This window comes from Vicia villosa, linkage group LG1, assembly GCF_029867415.1.
Source record: "Vicia villosa cultivar HV-30 ecotype Madison, WI linkage group LG1, Vvil1.0, whole genome shotgun sequence".
Classification (NCBI taxonomy): Eukaryota; Viridiplantae; Streptophyta; class Magnoliopsida; order Fabales; family Fabaceae; genus Vicia; species Vicia villosa.
In genome coordinates, this window is record NC_081180.1 from 162943734 (window position 1) to 162961443 (window position 17710).

Sequence of the window (17710 nt, forward strand, 5' to 3'; positions counted from 1 at the left end):
GATTCACACTATCCAATTAACACTAGTAACCATACTATCTCATGTTAATTCTCGTTTTTGTCAATTATACATGAACACACACTTTCCACATCAAACAATTAATTATTAGAATTAATGCTATCCAACTACTCATAGAGAATCAATATTAGCACAACATCATGGCGTATACATTATTTATTCTCAACATAAACATATTCAAGCCAAAACACAATTACGGACAAATTCCCAAAATACCGTAATTTACCGACAAACCAAATAGTTGATCAAATTCCAAATTATATTCCAACCAATTAAACACATTGAAATTAATTCAACTATTAATTTAATCAACCAATTAATAATCACACTATATTAATTTCAATTCAATTCTATTTCTATTACATTTCCATTTTCTAGTGTTCTATTGCTCAAGACCATTTTTATTGAAAAGAATATCGCGCTATCTTTCTAACGCCTTGAACGGAGACTCAAACGGAGTTACAGTTTAAAATATATGAATTGTTAAAGTTCCAATGAAAAGCAAACACCGACATTATACACTGTCAACTCTAAATATGTCAGAATTACTCGAAACAACAAAAGTATGACTCTTAATAATTCAAAACAACTCTAACAACTTTATTGTCAACTGTCTCTAACAACTCTATTGACAACTTTAATAACTCTATTGACAACTCTATTAAATTGTTAAAATTTATTTATAAAGAATAATTTCGGTCGATTCGTAAAAATCACAATTTCAACGAAATAACACCACCATGTTAATCTACTAATTAAACTTAGCTACCACGTAAATTTTCATTAAATTACGGATAATTAATTATACCGCCTAATTTTCTAATTCGGTTCTATTTTTAAACACCATTACCACTACTGCAATTTATTAATTTAGAGGATATATAGCACATAGGGGTTATACTGCTTGTTTCTGCTTGTTTCTACTATTCAGATCATTCTTCTATTAGAACAAACAAAAGAAATGGCTACAATTTATAGGAGGCAAGTGAATCAGATTGTAAGGCTTATTCCACACATGAGTGTGTCGCCACTAGCCATAGGGATGTGCCAAAGGCACTTACTTCATTAGAGGTATTGCAAAATATTGGTCAAAGATTAAGGATGTATGATGTCATGGATAAAGTCTTTGTTGGATATGTAACTTAGGTACATCATACATACATCATACATATTAAAGAAAAGCGTACTACAGGTGTTAAACAAAATGTTGGTATGGAGTAACTTGGATTAATCTACTACTAGCCATACCATGCTACACACTTAATTTAATATAAGAGAATCATTTCTTTTGTACCAGGAAAAATGTGACCATGAATTAAAATATGTCTACAAACACAAGCAACATTAAACAAAGAAACAATCAAACAAAAATCAACCAAGTGGCGATGGCTACAGTAACTGTATTGTTTTCTAAAGAACCACAAACTATGGATAAAGTTTCTACACACATGCCTCGGTACGGTACTGCGTTTGGTTTTCTAAAGAAAAGCTACACTTATGCCTTTGAAAATATAACCATGTTTCATTACATACAGGTTGTAATTTGTAAACAAAATGAAACGAAAATCAACACAGAACGAAACAAATTAAGCACAGACAACAATTTTTCCTAAATACTAAACCCCACATATAATCCCTCATTGTTTCATTTAGGTAGAAAGAATCTCCCCTTACCTTGGGTTTGATGGTTGATTTGCTCTTCAATGGAAGATTTGCAACTTCTAGTAATCCCTTCCTCCACTTATCTTGTTGCCTCTTCTACTCTTCTTCAAACCCTAACCCCTTTTACTCATTGGCTTTCTTATTTATAACACTACCTCATCCACTTCTCTATTTCCAAATAAATAACATTATATCACTTAATAAGCTTAAATGGACCTAGAGACATACTCCCTTATTACTCCACAACAACGTAAATTAAACCCAATATTATTTCTAAGCTCATTTATAAAAGAATACTCCGACTTAATTCCACCAAATTAATCCGATTAATTACCATGCCAACTTAATAAAATAATTCAAACTTCGTCGATAAAAATCGAATTAAATGCAAATAATCCAATATAAATAATAATATTATTTCTAATATTATTCCTTCAATATAAATCAATTTACTAATTCTCCGGCTAACCGAATAAAATCCGACTTTAACTTTAATAATTCAAATACGCTTCCCAAAATAATACCGACAAATCGATTGATTATCGAACTTCGAGTAAATCCAATAATCAAATTCTTAAATAATTTAATTCACTAATTAATTAAATTCGGGGCGTTACAACTCTCCCCCACTTAGGATATTTTCGTCCTCGAAAATTCAGTCGACACAACCATCTCATGACACCATTCTCGACAATCCAAAAGTTATCACTTTTTCCTTGATTAATCAATATCATCGTGTCAACAAATTGCAAAATCCGATTTCTAACCTTCTCTAATCTTGTCAAAAATATCACAAGTAGGCTTCAACATACCAACTTAACACACGAAGACGTCGCTTCACAACCAAACTCAACTCTCTAAATCATTCCAACGAGTTCCAATTCTTGAATCCACAACATAACTTATAAAATTATTTCCTACTCAATGCATCGGCCACAACCTTCGCTTTTCAAGGGTGGTAATTCAAACCAAAGATTATAATCCTTTGAAATTCTACTCGTCTTGTTTACCTCATATTCAACTCTTGTGATCACTCAACACATCAAACCTTGATCCAAACAAACGATGCCTCTTACACTCCAAAACAAACACAACGACAAACAACTCCAATACATACATCGAATAATTCCTCTTATGTACTTTAAGTTACCTTGAAGCATAAGCTACCACTTATCGATATCTGCATCAACACATCTCAACTCGAAATCCCATATCCAAGAAAATTCACTTCTTCCAACCAAAACTCACATTCAGAAAGCTTTACATAACCTTCTCTTTCAGCACCGATAACACAATCCTTAAATGTTAAACATGATCATCGTCGCTCTCAGAATCAAATATCCTTAAGAAACATTACCTCATAGAACCTTCTTTCTTCTTACTCGACGAACAGGGGTAACTCTACGGCTATACACTCAGACAATGAACCTCCTCTCAAACAATTCCTCAAATCTACTCTTCAACTTCTCCTTAGTCGCTTTACACGCTACCAAGTTAGTAAGACAATTTTATCTCGTTCAATACGATATCGTCTCCTATCAACAATAGATTAAGGGTGATCAAGTCCTCAATTTGTCAATAGACAGTCGACAATCATAATGAAACATATACCATCGTTACTAAACCATAATAGTGTTCCTTCAGAACTCGCACTCGAAATCACTTAAAACACCAATACCCAACATCTCTCTTAAAATTACAATTACTTGCTTAGGCTCCAAACAGTTCATACCAAAATTCTCATCAAATTGGTCTAGCGGAAAACAAACTAAATCAATCCCGAAATCTCTACCAAGATGCTCCACGGATAATTCAAACACGCAAAAGAAGTAGAAACAAAACCACAACAGTTGTGTCAATAACCATACTTCTATGCATAACAGATAAAACAAGATCCAATCTCACACCACAATCCAAAGAAACGAAAGAATACGTTGCACCATCATCAATAATAAAATACGTACCTCAGATTAACCTCTTTTTAGCAGTGGTCTCAGCACCAGGCAACGCAAATGCTTTTCCTTTCGCTTACTCTTTCTTTGGCTTATCACATTTGGTACTAATGTGACCTCGCTCACCACAATTGTAACAAATGACACTCAAACCAATTCTACACTTGTGTGCTTTATGACCATCACAGGATTCCTATCACAATCTACGGCACAATGACCTTCAATATAACATCCGAAACACTTAAGTGGAGTAAAAGTTCCTCCCCCACTTAGCTTCTTGCCAAAATCAGATTGTTCTCTCTTGTCATCATATGGTTTCCCGCTGGATTGTCCTCTTCCTCGCTTCAACTTTAGAAACCTCATTTCTTTCTTTCCACGCACATCTTCTGGAAAATAGTTTTTCCAAAAATGCATCACAGAAAAGAGTCCAAGTAACTTCAATACCTTCTCTTTCAAATCTCCGCACAGTATTACTCCACCAATCGTCAGCTCCTTTTGTCAGCATGTGAGTACCAAACCGTACTTTATATACATCAGTGCAACTCATGACTTGAAAGATCTTCTCAATTTCTCTCATCCATGCTTGTGCTTTGTTCGGTCCATACTCTCCTTCAAAGATCGGTGGATTGCACCTTCAGAAATCTCCAAAAGCACAAAACTCTTCCTTTCCTCCATAACCAGCACTCTCTTGTGGCGCTTGTCCAATCGCACCAGTCCACTTCATCACTGCCTCAACATTAATGTTACCATTCGTTCCTGCAACCATTGTCCTAAGACATCCAACAACTAAACAGATAAAACAGTATCGATTGTGTCAGATACACAAATCAAATACAACAGGATTAGACAACATTAACGACTATTGACCAACTGGTCGACCATGCTCTGATACCACTAATGTAACACCCCTTTAATACCCCAAAATAAATAAGTATATAATCAGAGAATAAGCATGCATATAACAAAAGGGCGTCACATCGATGTTTTTAAAAACTAAAAGCCTTTAAAAACCGACAGCATTTACTTACAATATATGATACACCTGGTCATTTCAAATAACACTTCTCAATTAATCATACTTTATCCAGAATATGCATTCACAGCGGAAACTACTAAATACTCATGTGTTTCATAAAATGATCAATGTCCCATACCATGATCAAGTCTCAATAATCATATCAACATAAATTAAAACATAATTCAGAATTTTTGGCTTAAGAGCCTATCAAACATCAAGTAGTAACATAACAGGTTCTCAAATCAAACGTAATACATAACCGAATAGAAACATGAGTTCAAATAACTAGTCTACCTAGTGTTACATGACCAGAGCATCGACTCACTACCTAATCTCCAAATAACTCGGAAGAAACTCCGACTAAGATCACACGCGAGCTACTAACTCCAGAACCTGCATGTCGCCAAACGAGGGCAACATTAAACAGAAGGGTGAGAATACAAACCATTATGAAGAAAGTATAATGAGATACAATGGTTAAATCAACAATTATAGGAATGCATTACACTTGCCTAATCATAAAATTAATGATAATCATAATTCACATATATTAAGCGTACACCAAGTATAAGAGTATAATATCTCAATACTATATTCTCAATTATACACATAGCCATAATTATCACATATTCCCGCATTTAACCAATTACGTATTCAAACATCACCCATTCTCAATTATCAACTAATACAAATATCGCTACAACACCAAGTGTACATAATCAATTACCAAACTCATACACATAGCATTACGACATCAATGCACATAATCAATTGTTCACTCGTACACTTATTACAACAACATAATGCACATAATCAATTATCACAATCATGCACATATCATGACAACATAATGCACATAGTCAACTATCACATAACTCTAATGTGACTCAATGAAACATGTGACACTATGCATGTGGTACCAATGTGAAATTCTAAGTTTCACCGGCCTCCGATTCATATCTCTAGAATCTAAGCCACACTTCCGATCCGGACAAGATCAAAGTCCACCAATTGTAAACATATAGTTTACGGCTTCCGATTCACTCTAGAATCCAAGCCCGCTTGTGTTTCAAAGCAAATCCACCTGTGTTTCAAGGCACACTATGATATGAATGTATGTACAATATCACAAATATATGCAATTAAGATCATCTCTACCATCTTAACTTTCCGCATATCACAATAATTCAACTCTATGAATTATCCACCAATTGTACACAACATTCACAACACACACACATCATTCACATATGAGAGGTCAATTAATCAATTACGATTCACACTATCCAATTAACACTAGTAACCATACTATCTCATGTTAATTCTCATTTTTGTCAATTATACATGAACACACACTTTCCACATCAAACAATTAATTATTAGAATTAATGCTATCCAACTACTCATAGAGAATCAATATTAGCACAACATCATGGCGTATACATTACTTATTCTCAACATAAACATATTCAAGCCAAAACACAATTACGGACAAATTCCCAAAATACCGTAATTTACCGACAAACCAAATAGTTGATCAAATTCCAAATTATATTCCAACCAATTAAACACATTGAAATTAATTCAACTATTAATTTAATCAACCAATTAATAATCACACTATATTAATTTCAATTCAATTCTATTTCTATTACATTTCCATTTTCTAGTGTTCTATTGCTCAAGACCATTTTTATTGAAAAGAATATCGCGCTATCTTTCTAACGCCTTGAACGGAGACTCAAACGGAGTTACAGTTTAAAATATATGAATTCTTAAAGTTCCAATGAAAAGCAAACACCGACATTATACACTGCCAACTCTAAATATGTCAGAATTACTCGAAACAACAAAAGTATGACTCTTAATAATTCAAAACAACTCTAACAACTTTATTGTCAACTCTAACAACTCTATTGACAACTTTAATAACTCTATTGACAACTTTAATAACTCTATTGACAACTCTATTAAATTGTTAAAATTTATTTATAAAGAATAATTTCGGTCGATTCGTAAAAATCACAATTTCAACGAAATAACACCACCATGTTAATCTACTAATTAAACTTAGCTACCACGTAAATTTTCATTAAATTACGGATAATTAATTATACCGCCTAATTTTCTAATTCGGTTCTATTTTTAAACACCATTATCACTACTGCAATTTATTAATTTAGAGGATATATAGCACATAGGGGTTATACTGCTTGTTTCTGCTTGTTTCTACTATTCAGATCATTCTTCTATTAGAACAAACAAAAGAAATGGCTACAATTTATAGGAGGCAAGTGAATCAGATTGTAAGGCTTATTCCACACATGAGTGTGTCGCCACTAGCCATAGGGATGTGCCAAAGGCACTTACTTCATTAGAGGTATTGCAAAATATTGGTCAAAGATTAAGGATGTATGATGTCATGGATAAAGTCTTTGTTGGATATGTAACTTAGGTACATCATACATACATCATACATATTAAAGAAAAGCGTACTACAGGTGTTAAACAAAATGTTGGTATGGAGTAACTTGGATTAATCTACTACTAGCCATACCATGCTACACACTTAATTTAATATAAGAGAATCATTTCTTTTGTACCAGGAAAAATGTGACCATGAATTAAAATATGTCTACAAACACAAGCAACATTAAACAAAGAAACAATCAAACAAAAATCAACCAAGTGGCGATGGCTACAGTAACTGTATTGTTTTCTAAAGAACCACAAACTATGGATAAAGTTTCTACACACATGCCTCGGTACGGTACTGCGTTTGGTTTTCTAAAGAAAAGCTACACTTATGCCTTTGAAAATATAACCATGTTTCATTACATACAGGTTGTAATTTGTAAACAAAATGAAACGAAAATCAACACAGAACGAAACAAATTAAGCACAGACAACAATTTTTCCTAAATACTAAACCCCACATATAATCCCTCATTGTTTCATTTAGGTAGAAAGAATCTCCCCTTACCTTGGGTTTGATGGTTGATTTGCTCTTCAATGGAAGATTTGCAACTTCTAGTAATCCCTTCCTCCACTTATCTTGTTGCCTCTTCTACTCTTCTTCAAACCCTAACCCCCTTTACTCATTGGCTTTCTTATTTATAACACTACCTCATCCACTTCTCTATTTCCAAATAAATAACATTATATCACTTAATAAGCTTAAATGGACCTAGAGACATACTCCCTTATTACTCCACAACAACGTAAATTAAACCCAATATTATTTCTAAGCTCATTTATAAAAGAATACTCCGACTTAATTCCACCAAATTAATCCGATTAATTACCATGTCAACTTAATAAAATAATTCTGACTTCGTCGATAAAAATCGAATTAAATGCAAATAATCCAATATAAATAATAATATTATTTCTAATATTATTCCTTCAATATAAATCAATTTTACTAATTCTCCGGCTAACCGAATAAAATCCGACTTTAACTTTAATAATCCAAATACGCTTCCCAAAATAATACCGACAAATCGATTGATTATCGAACTTCGAGTAAATCCAATAATCAAATTCTTAAATAATTTAATTCACTAATTAATTAAATTCGGGGCGTTACAATGTTAATTACTATGACTTCTCTAAGAACTCTTACAACAACAGCAAAGTCTTGATTTTGATTCAATAGTGAGGAAGCTCCAAATTTACTTTCCATATATTTTAAAGATGTGGTCAACTTTGTGACATTCTTTTTCATCTTTTTTGTGAAGAATTTATATTCTGCTACACTAGCTTCAATACTTGAGTCTCCCTTTCTCCTTCTAAGAGAAGACTAAAGTGATTGAACATTTTCCTTAATCTGCAACACGGTGTCCCTTATGGTGCCACATACATCCAAAATTTTCACTGAACCATCCAACAACTCTTCCATGCATTTCTCACCTTGACGGTGAGAAATAACCTTTTGTGTTGATGACATATTGAGAAGATATTCCAATGAAATATATAAATCTTCAAGCAAAGAAAGACCAGTTGTAACAGAATCATATGTGGATGTGGATGCCACATACAACCAATTTGTCCCTTATTTTACTCTACCAAATGTAAATTGTTATTAAATTATTGCTTTTATTGTCTAAAGATACCTCTGAAGCTCTAAATTAAAAACAACACTTTATTTTATATTAGAAACAAATTTACTACTGAGGTTTTCTATTTTTCAACACTCCGAAGACATGCCAGGTTATATACACTTCAAATCCATTTCATTACCATGATGGCCTGTCAACTAATACACAATGTTTCGCACAAATGCGACAATTTCACCAAATTTTTAAGAAACCTAATGTAACAACCACATGATAAAATTTTGATTGAGAGAGGTGAATTGCATGTGCTGCATTTTTTTATTAAAGCTTTAATTGTTTGCTATTATATATAGAGAGGAAAATATTCAGGTACTTGAATCTGTTCTTAGAAAGAGATAAGGGGATTAAAGCATTGAAAATGGTGTAGCTGAATATATTTTCTTCTCAAAGAAAATAAGGAATAATGTTAGAAAGTTAATCACATTATTGAATCTTCGAGTACTTGAACTTCCACCACAGATTGGTTGGATCGTTCTTCAAAAATTATTCGGTGTAAATTAAACAAGGAAATAAAAAAAACTAAATCTAACGTAAGGTTAGACCTGCCGAAGGTTCACAACAATTTCTGGTGTAGAAATTGTTGTGAGAAAAGAACAAAGGAAATAAAAAATGCTAAGTAAAATGCTGGAAAGAAATTAATAGAAAACTTGAAAACGAGAAAATAAATTCTGGTGGAAAATTTAGGACCCTGATAATGAACTATCAGTTCCCTTTTATAGCTGAATAGTAACGTTCCTTTTCTCCCACGCTGTGCCTTTTCTTCCGGAAAAAAAGTAACCTATTGAGACTGAGTTGGAGACGTGTGTCTCCACTTTTGAATTTGACTTGGTAAGCACTTGGAGACGTGCGTCTCAAGTGGAGAACTTTTAGGGAAGCATGAAGACGGGCGTCTCCTCTTGCATTTGTGGCATGTTTGGCTTGTGGGCCCTTGGAGACGGACGTCTCCCTTTGAGTAGTGGGAGTTTTAGCTCCCACGTGGGTTGGGCTTCCACTATGTCTTTTGGGTCTTGTATGCTTGCACCTCCAGATTTCTTTAGCACCTCTTTTCACTTCTCTTTAATAAATACGGATCGATTTTGCTCTGTTTCTTCTTCTTTTCACAAATATGCTCGCGCATACTCATTACCTGAAACAAAGGAAAATACCCGCATAATACCAGAATAAAATAACATAATTAAATGAAAATGATAATAATATTTATGGAAATTAAGCTAAATATATCATATAAATTCGTGTTATCACTGCACTAGCCCAAATATTGCATATGTAGTGAGCCTTGTAAGAAGGTATATGGCCAATCCTGAAAAGGCGCACAAGAAAAGCATTGAAGTGGATTCTAAAGTACGTAAGTGGGTCTCTGAGAAGAATCTTGATTTACTGTGGAGCCTGTGGTGATGATAGCAAAGTAGAAATCAAAGTATTTTTCGACTCTGATTATGCAAGTTGTATGTATTCCAAAAAAATCTATTTCTGAATATGTTTTCACTATGTTTGCCACAATAATCAGTTGGAAAGCTACGCTTTAGAAGACTGTTGCCTTATTAACCACTGAAACGGGATATATTGAAGCTATGAAGGAATCATTGTGGCTTGAAGGTTTTTCTAAGGAGATGAAACTTCAAGGTTGAGGAATAACTGTGACAGCCAAAGTGAAATACAGTTGTCGAATAATTCATCATATCATGAGCAAACCAAACACATCGATGTGAGGCTGCATTTTGTTAGAGAGATAATAGAGCGTGGAAAAGTCCAAGTTCATAAGTTTTTGACCGAAGACAATGTTGTTGATATGATCACCAAGAAGTGATAAAGCTGCATGAAGAAAGCTAGTTTGTTCCTTTGATGTTGTAGATTTTGTTCCAAGGTGGAGATTTGTGGTAATTGGATCAAACTCTAGTCTCGACAAGATTTGGTTTGATAGAAGTCAAAGTCTTGCATGTTGTAGTCGAAGTCCATTCGAGCATGTAATTGTCATAATATTCGATATTATTAGCATGTCGAACTGGACCAGTCTGTTAGTTCAATTTCTTAAGTTAGTTTAGTAGTCTATAAATAGACGGATTCTCTCAAGTTGTTCAGAGAGCATTGATTGTTGTTATTCACTTGTAATATTTTTTAATCCTAATTGAGAAAGTGAATAGTAAAAGGGTTTTAACTAATCCCGATTTTCTTCTTCTTCTTCTTCCTTATTCTTTATATTTTATAAAAACTGAAGGATTTCTTCTGTTCGTTCAAAAAACTTAATCTTTCTCATAGTTTTAATTTGTTCTTGACGACGCTCGTTATATCAGATATATTGAGCTTATGTTTACAAAACTTATTACAATATGTTATAAGCATTATATATGTCATACCTGTAAGTAGTGTGAAACTAAATTCACCCCTTACTTCAAAAACTGTTAAATTGTTGGGGCTCCGATGATGACATCCTAAATACTATAATTAGGGTGCTAGACGTGGACCATTAAAATCTTAATTTTCAGCAATTATATAGGAATTAGATTTAAGGTTTCTTTGGTTCAGCTTTAATTTTTTTTTTTGTATTTTGTAAATAGATTTTACAAAGCTGTTTTTCAAAATATTACAAAAAAATTTATATTTATTTTTTCTGAATTGAAACATTGCTTTTGACATCATATAAGTCTATACCATAAACAAACATTATCAAAATTACAATTTTTTCAAAAAATAATATTTCAAAGATAATCCTCTAAATTTGTTTATGAACAATTTGAGAATTAAAAAAAAAATAGAGGGGGCTTGATACAATTCAGGAAGTGACATGGTAAATCCTCTAAATTGATGTAAGGTTTTTTTCAAAAATTCAACAATACAATGTACTTTTTTTTATAAAAAATTGTGTAATGCTTTTATATTCCAAATGAATATATATTCAGTTATAGCCTTTGATCGGATATTTCAAAATGAATGGAATAAAATAAATGTTTATTCTATTATTTAAATATTTTAAAGGCTTAATTGCAACTTTAGTCTCCCTATTTTGTCTTTTTCTTGATTTTAATCCTTCTATTTTAAAAATCACTATTTTAGCCCCTTTTTAAAGTTTTCTGTGCAATTTTTGTCCCTCTATTTTGCTTTTTTCAGCAAAATTAGTCCCCATTCGTGTATCTTTTTCAATAGAAAACTCAAAAGGGGACCAAAATCGTGATTTTAAAAATGGAGGGACTAAAATAAATAAATAAAAAAAGACAAAATAGAGGGATCAAAGTTGCAATTAAGCCTATTTTAAAATAATATAAGCAAAATTTTTATCCGTCTAAATTAAAAAAAGTGTCTGTAAATGATAAATAAAATAAATATTATGGAATTTTAAATAGTCAAAACAGTACAGTTTTATCGTATTCTATTTTATATCACTACTTCCATTCTAATTTCTCCCAATTCAAACATTTGTTAAAATAGTTTAATTTTGATTATAAGCACATATTATATATTTATTATTCAGCACCTCAACAAGCAATCCGTAGTAGCTCAATTGGATAAATTCATTTGGAGAATTTCCGGGTTCGATTCCCGGCTACGGAATTCCTTTCAGGACCCAAACATATATTAGAGAAAATCATCATCATTTTTGCTTCAAATAATGAAGGAGAATTTTTTTGAGAATTTTTTTAAGAATGTGTAGCAGAACAAAAATTGTTATATGCCAAATTATGAGCAAAAAGAAAGCATGGAACAAAATTTTCAAACATATTCTTTATAATGTTTGTTTTGAGACATCATGCTCTGTTACATTGACCCTTTGTCCCCCAAGAATAAAATGTGAAAAGAAGACCTTTTTATGTTAATGTTGAATGCTTATAAAAACAAGAGATTAACTAGTGGATTATCTTCCAATTGAACATTTCAAAGTGTGGAATTTTGAAAATAATTAGTGCAAATATGTGTACGGCTAAAAGTACAAGTTTATGTGATGCATGATTATTACTAGCAATTATTAATTTATTATTCTATCCACATTATATTATTATTCTAGCATATTCCCAACTTTATCTAATCAAGACTTGTTGTTACTAACATGATAGGGGTCCAATTATTTTACCTAAGTAGAAAATGCAGACAAGCCTAACTTGTGTTCTTTTGACATGAACATGCACATTGCGTGCAATGATAATTTTATTTCATATTTATTATAATTTAATTAAAATTCTTTTGAATAATGCAAGCGTGTATGCATTACTATGTCTATTTTTGTTGTGTTTTCTTATATCACTGTCCTTTTCTTGCACTGTTGAGAACAAGAGTTTGTTGAATGAAAAATAAGTGTTTGAAATAATGATCGTGTTAAAATGGAAAAGTATCTCGGTCCAAATGCTGTTACAAGAAGATCAAACACCTCACATTCAAGGAGATTTAAAGGGGGGACAATCCTGAAGCATATAGCCCCCACGTCTAGAACGTGAAGAATGTTATAGTTATCCGCAGCTGCACTTAATATTGATTGTGTGTTAAATATGTATAATGTGAGATTTAGGCATCGCAACAAAATCCGCCTCGAAACAGGATCTGACCACCTCCATCCCGAATCTAACAGAAAAAAACTAATTTAACTCGGGACAGGGATGAAGGCGGGAAAACACAACTTTTAATTACGAAGGTAGTGGTGGAGGATATTAGTACTTGCATTAGTGTTGCACCTTAAATATTACTCTGACTTTTCATTTGCATTCAGAAAATATAAAAAAAAAATTATACAACATATGTCCATTTGCATTTCATTCAAAAAAATCAAAAATATATTCATATACTCATTTTGCGCATTATTGTTTGATTTTACAGTTAATAATAATTTTTGTTCATTGTTACTAACCTTCCATTGATTTTTATAATTTTAATTTTAATTTAATTTTAAATTGAATTTTTATTAAAATTTAAAATCAAATATATTTTTTTTGTTATTTGTGTTACTTTTGTTTTATTTTAATAGGTGCAAAAAGAAGAGGGGAGGTCCATTCAAGAACTTTTACAGGCCCATTTATACAAGTTTTACTAAAGCCCATCAAGATTTCTTTGTCCATTTTTACTTCTCCAAGTCCCAAGCCATGTTTGGAGGTTATTTATTCAAATTTTAATTCAAGTTAAAATTGATGAGTGGGACCCCAAACAAGTAGCGCACTTCACGTTTTTCATTCATATCTACCATATAAGAACTTTCATACCTCTGGAAAGCCCAAATATGCCCTTCAAATGGTGTTGTCCACGATAGCTAATTTTCTTACATGTGGTTTTTTTTTGCCCTCCATTGTTGCACATTTTGAGTCTTAAACCTCAAACTTCCATTTGGCTTGAGCATTTTCCAAAATTCCATTTCATACACCTCATATATATCACATAGAAGCTGTCAAAACACTCAAACAACTTCTATAACACCTGAAACACAAACCTCCTTTTCCAACTTTTGCTATTTGCAGGTGGAGTCGGGTAGAACAATCCAGGGCTGTTCAAACTCAAGTGAACATTCAGTTAGCTTCTACAAGGTGCCAGGAAGCTTCCCAGGTCATCAAATCCCTTCTGGAAGTTAATTAAGCATACTTCGAATTCCAACTTGCAGAGGTAAGTTCTTGAACTTGAGCTTAGTCATTTGTGCATCATTTTGAACAAAACTCAATACCATTCTACTCAGCACAATGTAGGGATCAAAAGCCCTCTATTTGTGTTCATTTATATGTCTTGTATTCATCATTTAATTTTGTTTTAGAAAATTAGGGTTCACAAAGTATTCTGAGAAATTCATGAGCTACAATTTGAATAAATTTATGAATGATAAATGGTCGAGTTCGCATTTAACTTCTGAGCATGTTTGGTCTTTACATCATTGAGAATGGTTTCCTAAATCACAAACACAATTTTCTGAAAATCTTTGAACCAAGGTTGAAGATGAAGTTCAAGACTGAACTTAGAACATGTTTTTTAATATATATTTATGCGCGTGTTTGTTTATCACTTGTAGCGCGTTTGTTCAGTGGTAAGTGTTTTAACTTGTAACCGCAAAGGTGTGGGTTCAAGACCTGCCAAGACCAAACCCTTTATTTTTAACACTAGTTTCATTTCTTTTATTTTATAACTTTGGATAATTATTTGAAATAGCAAATCAGTTCATTATGAATTGAAATTTTATACACTCCTTATTCATCTTGTCTATTTTGAGAATATAATTTAAAATCCCAATAATATTTATTACTTAATTATTTTTTAAATTAAATCAAAAACAAGTATTTTATTCCTTTTAAAAGGCTTTTAAATTAACTTCTTTTAAATATTCTCACCAAGTAACTTGTACATACTTTTGTGTGAACCAATTAGGGTTAGGTTAAAATAAATCTTGATGATAACATGTTCCCTTAAGTCAATCCTTTTAGGGTTTAGCTTTTAATCAACTTTGTTTAAATCAATTATGTTTAGGGGTACATGATGTAAAACCCTAAAATCCTAAATTTGTGATCCCTTGATCTTTTGATATTTAGTAATACCATGTTAATACAACTTGTTGCTTTGATCTCTCCTTGCTCATATACTTGTACATAATGGACAAAATGCTATCGCTATTGGAATGTGAAGTATACAACTTAGTGAAAGCTAAAAACTTGCTTTACACCAAATTAGAACATCATCCAAGTTTTCAAACAATTCACTGTCTTCACATTCATGTGAATTCGGAGCACTTATGAAGTAAGTGCATCTCATATTGTTAAAAGGGTAACTAAAGTTGTTTAGTTTTTTTAATCTTAAGTTTGTTAAAATTCAAACTTATGTGTTAAAATCTGAAATAACTTTTTATGTTGATCATCTTCTCTTGTACCTGTACATGACTATTATGTTTGAGGTATAAGGAAAAAATAATTTAATTTGTATAGGGAGTATGTGTAAGTTCCACCACTTTGCATTCAGGCAAGTATGTTGTAATGTGAGACTTAGATAACATTAGACGGATCATGAATGTATGCATACTAACTCACGCATTTGAATGGAAGACAAGAAAAGATGGGGAAAAATTAAATGAAATAAGTAAAGGGTAGTAATTAGTATAAACTTTTCATTGTATTTTATTGAAATGTATTACTCTTGAATTGTATGTATCTATACTAATTGAGAAGACAGAAAAATCCTCTGCAGATCCGTAAAATTTGGATGCTTTTGGAAAGAAAATAAAGACCCTACAAACTATTGAGTCATGATGTTCAAAAGAGAAACTCCGGTTTTAACCAAACGCCTAAACACACTCTCCAAACCATTTTCTATCCTTTCAACAACATTCTCCAAAGCCTCCAATCTTTCATGTGTAGTCTGCATCTTGGCAACATCAGAACCTTCTCTTAAAAGGGTTCTCAAAGATGCTTCTACACACTGCAATTCATTGAAGTTTTTCAAATTCTCTTCACATAAAACTTCCTTTTTATGCATCAACTTTGCCACTTTCAACCATTTGTTTGCCTTTGACTTTGACTCATATTCAACCAAGAAAGACAAAATGGATTGAAATATGGAGATGTTAATTACTATGACTTCTCTAAGAACTCTTACAACAAGAGCAAAGTTTTGATCTTGATTCAAAAGTGAGGAAGCTCCAAATTTACTTTCCATATATTTTAAAGATGTGATCAACTTTGTGACATTCTTTTTCATCTATTTTGTGAAGAATATATATTCTGCTACACTTGCTTCAATGCTTGAGTCTCCCTTTCTCCTTCTAACAGAAAACTGAAGTGATTGAACATTTTCCTTAATATGTAACACGGTGTCCCTTGTGATGCCACATACATCCAAAATTTTCACTGAACCATCCAACAACTCTTCCACTAGGGGTGTTCGCGGTGCGGTTTAGTTCATTTTTGAGCATAAAAGTCATCCTAACCGCGAGATAAAAATGCATGCGGTTCGGTTTGGTTCGGTTAATTTTTAATAAGTCATCCAAACAAACCAAACCAATGCGGTTAGGATCGGTTCGGTGGGCTGCGGTTTGCACCATAAAATAAAAATGTACTGAAATAAAAAAAAAGTAAAATAATTCATTCTTCCATGCATATATTACATATATTACAGTACCATTAAAAAGAAGTTTTTCATACTAATTACACCAAAACAATTCATTCCTCCATACATGTATTTTACACCAAAATTACTACCATATAAGTGTATCATGTATTTTACAGTACCATACTATGTATTTTACATATACTGCATACTAAATTACTAATATAACTTCAGTTATTCATACTACATACTATATACAGTTTTTCATACTAATAAACTACATACTAACTAATAAACTACATACTACATATACAAGTATCAGATAACTTCAGTTCTAAATATTGATACAATATTACAACTTCAGGACTAAATATTATCATTACTACATATACACCAAATGCTTCTCTAGAATGAGTGAGAGGGAAATCAGAGAATGAAGTTGAAATGTTGAATAGGAAGGAAGAATGAAGGAACAGTGAGTCACGTGACGTGAGTGTACAGTATTGCAATTGGATTGGAAATATAATAAATTAAGTAAAGAAATTCAAAAGTTTAGTTAAATATGCGGTTCGGCTCGGTTTGGTTCGGTTTTGTGAAATGAAAACCGCAAACCGAACTGAACCGTGCGGTTCGGCCCAAAAATCATCCAAAACCATCCAAACCAAACACGGTTTTTGCGGTTTTCGATTTGGATTGGTTCAGTTTGCGGTTTTCCTTTTGGATTGGTACGGATACGATCACCCCTAACTTCCACGCATTTCTCACCTTGACGGTGAGAAATAACCTTTTGTGTTGATGACATATTGAGAAGATATTCAAATGAAATATATAAATCTTCAAGCAAAGAAAGACCAGTTGTAACAGAATCAGATGTGGATGTGGATGCCACATACAACCAATTTGTCCCTTATTTTACTCTACCAAATGTAAATTATTATTAAATTATTGCT

At 32.3% G+C, this 17710-nt stretch overlaps 2 pseudogenes; both read right to left on the minus strand.

The window, feature by feature from the left end:
* The window catches only part of LOC131644568 (uncharacterized), a 62768-nt pseudogene extending 54169 nt beyond the window's left edge, over positions 1-8599 (minus strand).
* A 7351-nt stretch (positions 8600-15950) lies between these two features.
* Positions 15951-17637, minus strand: LOC131644569 (uncharacterized; annotated as a pseudogene).
* Between the last annotated feature and the right edge of the window lie 73 nt (positions 17638-17710).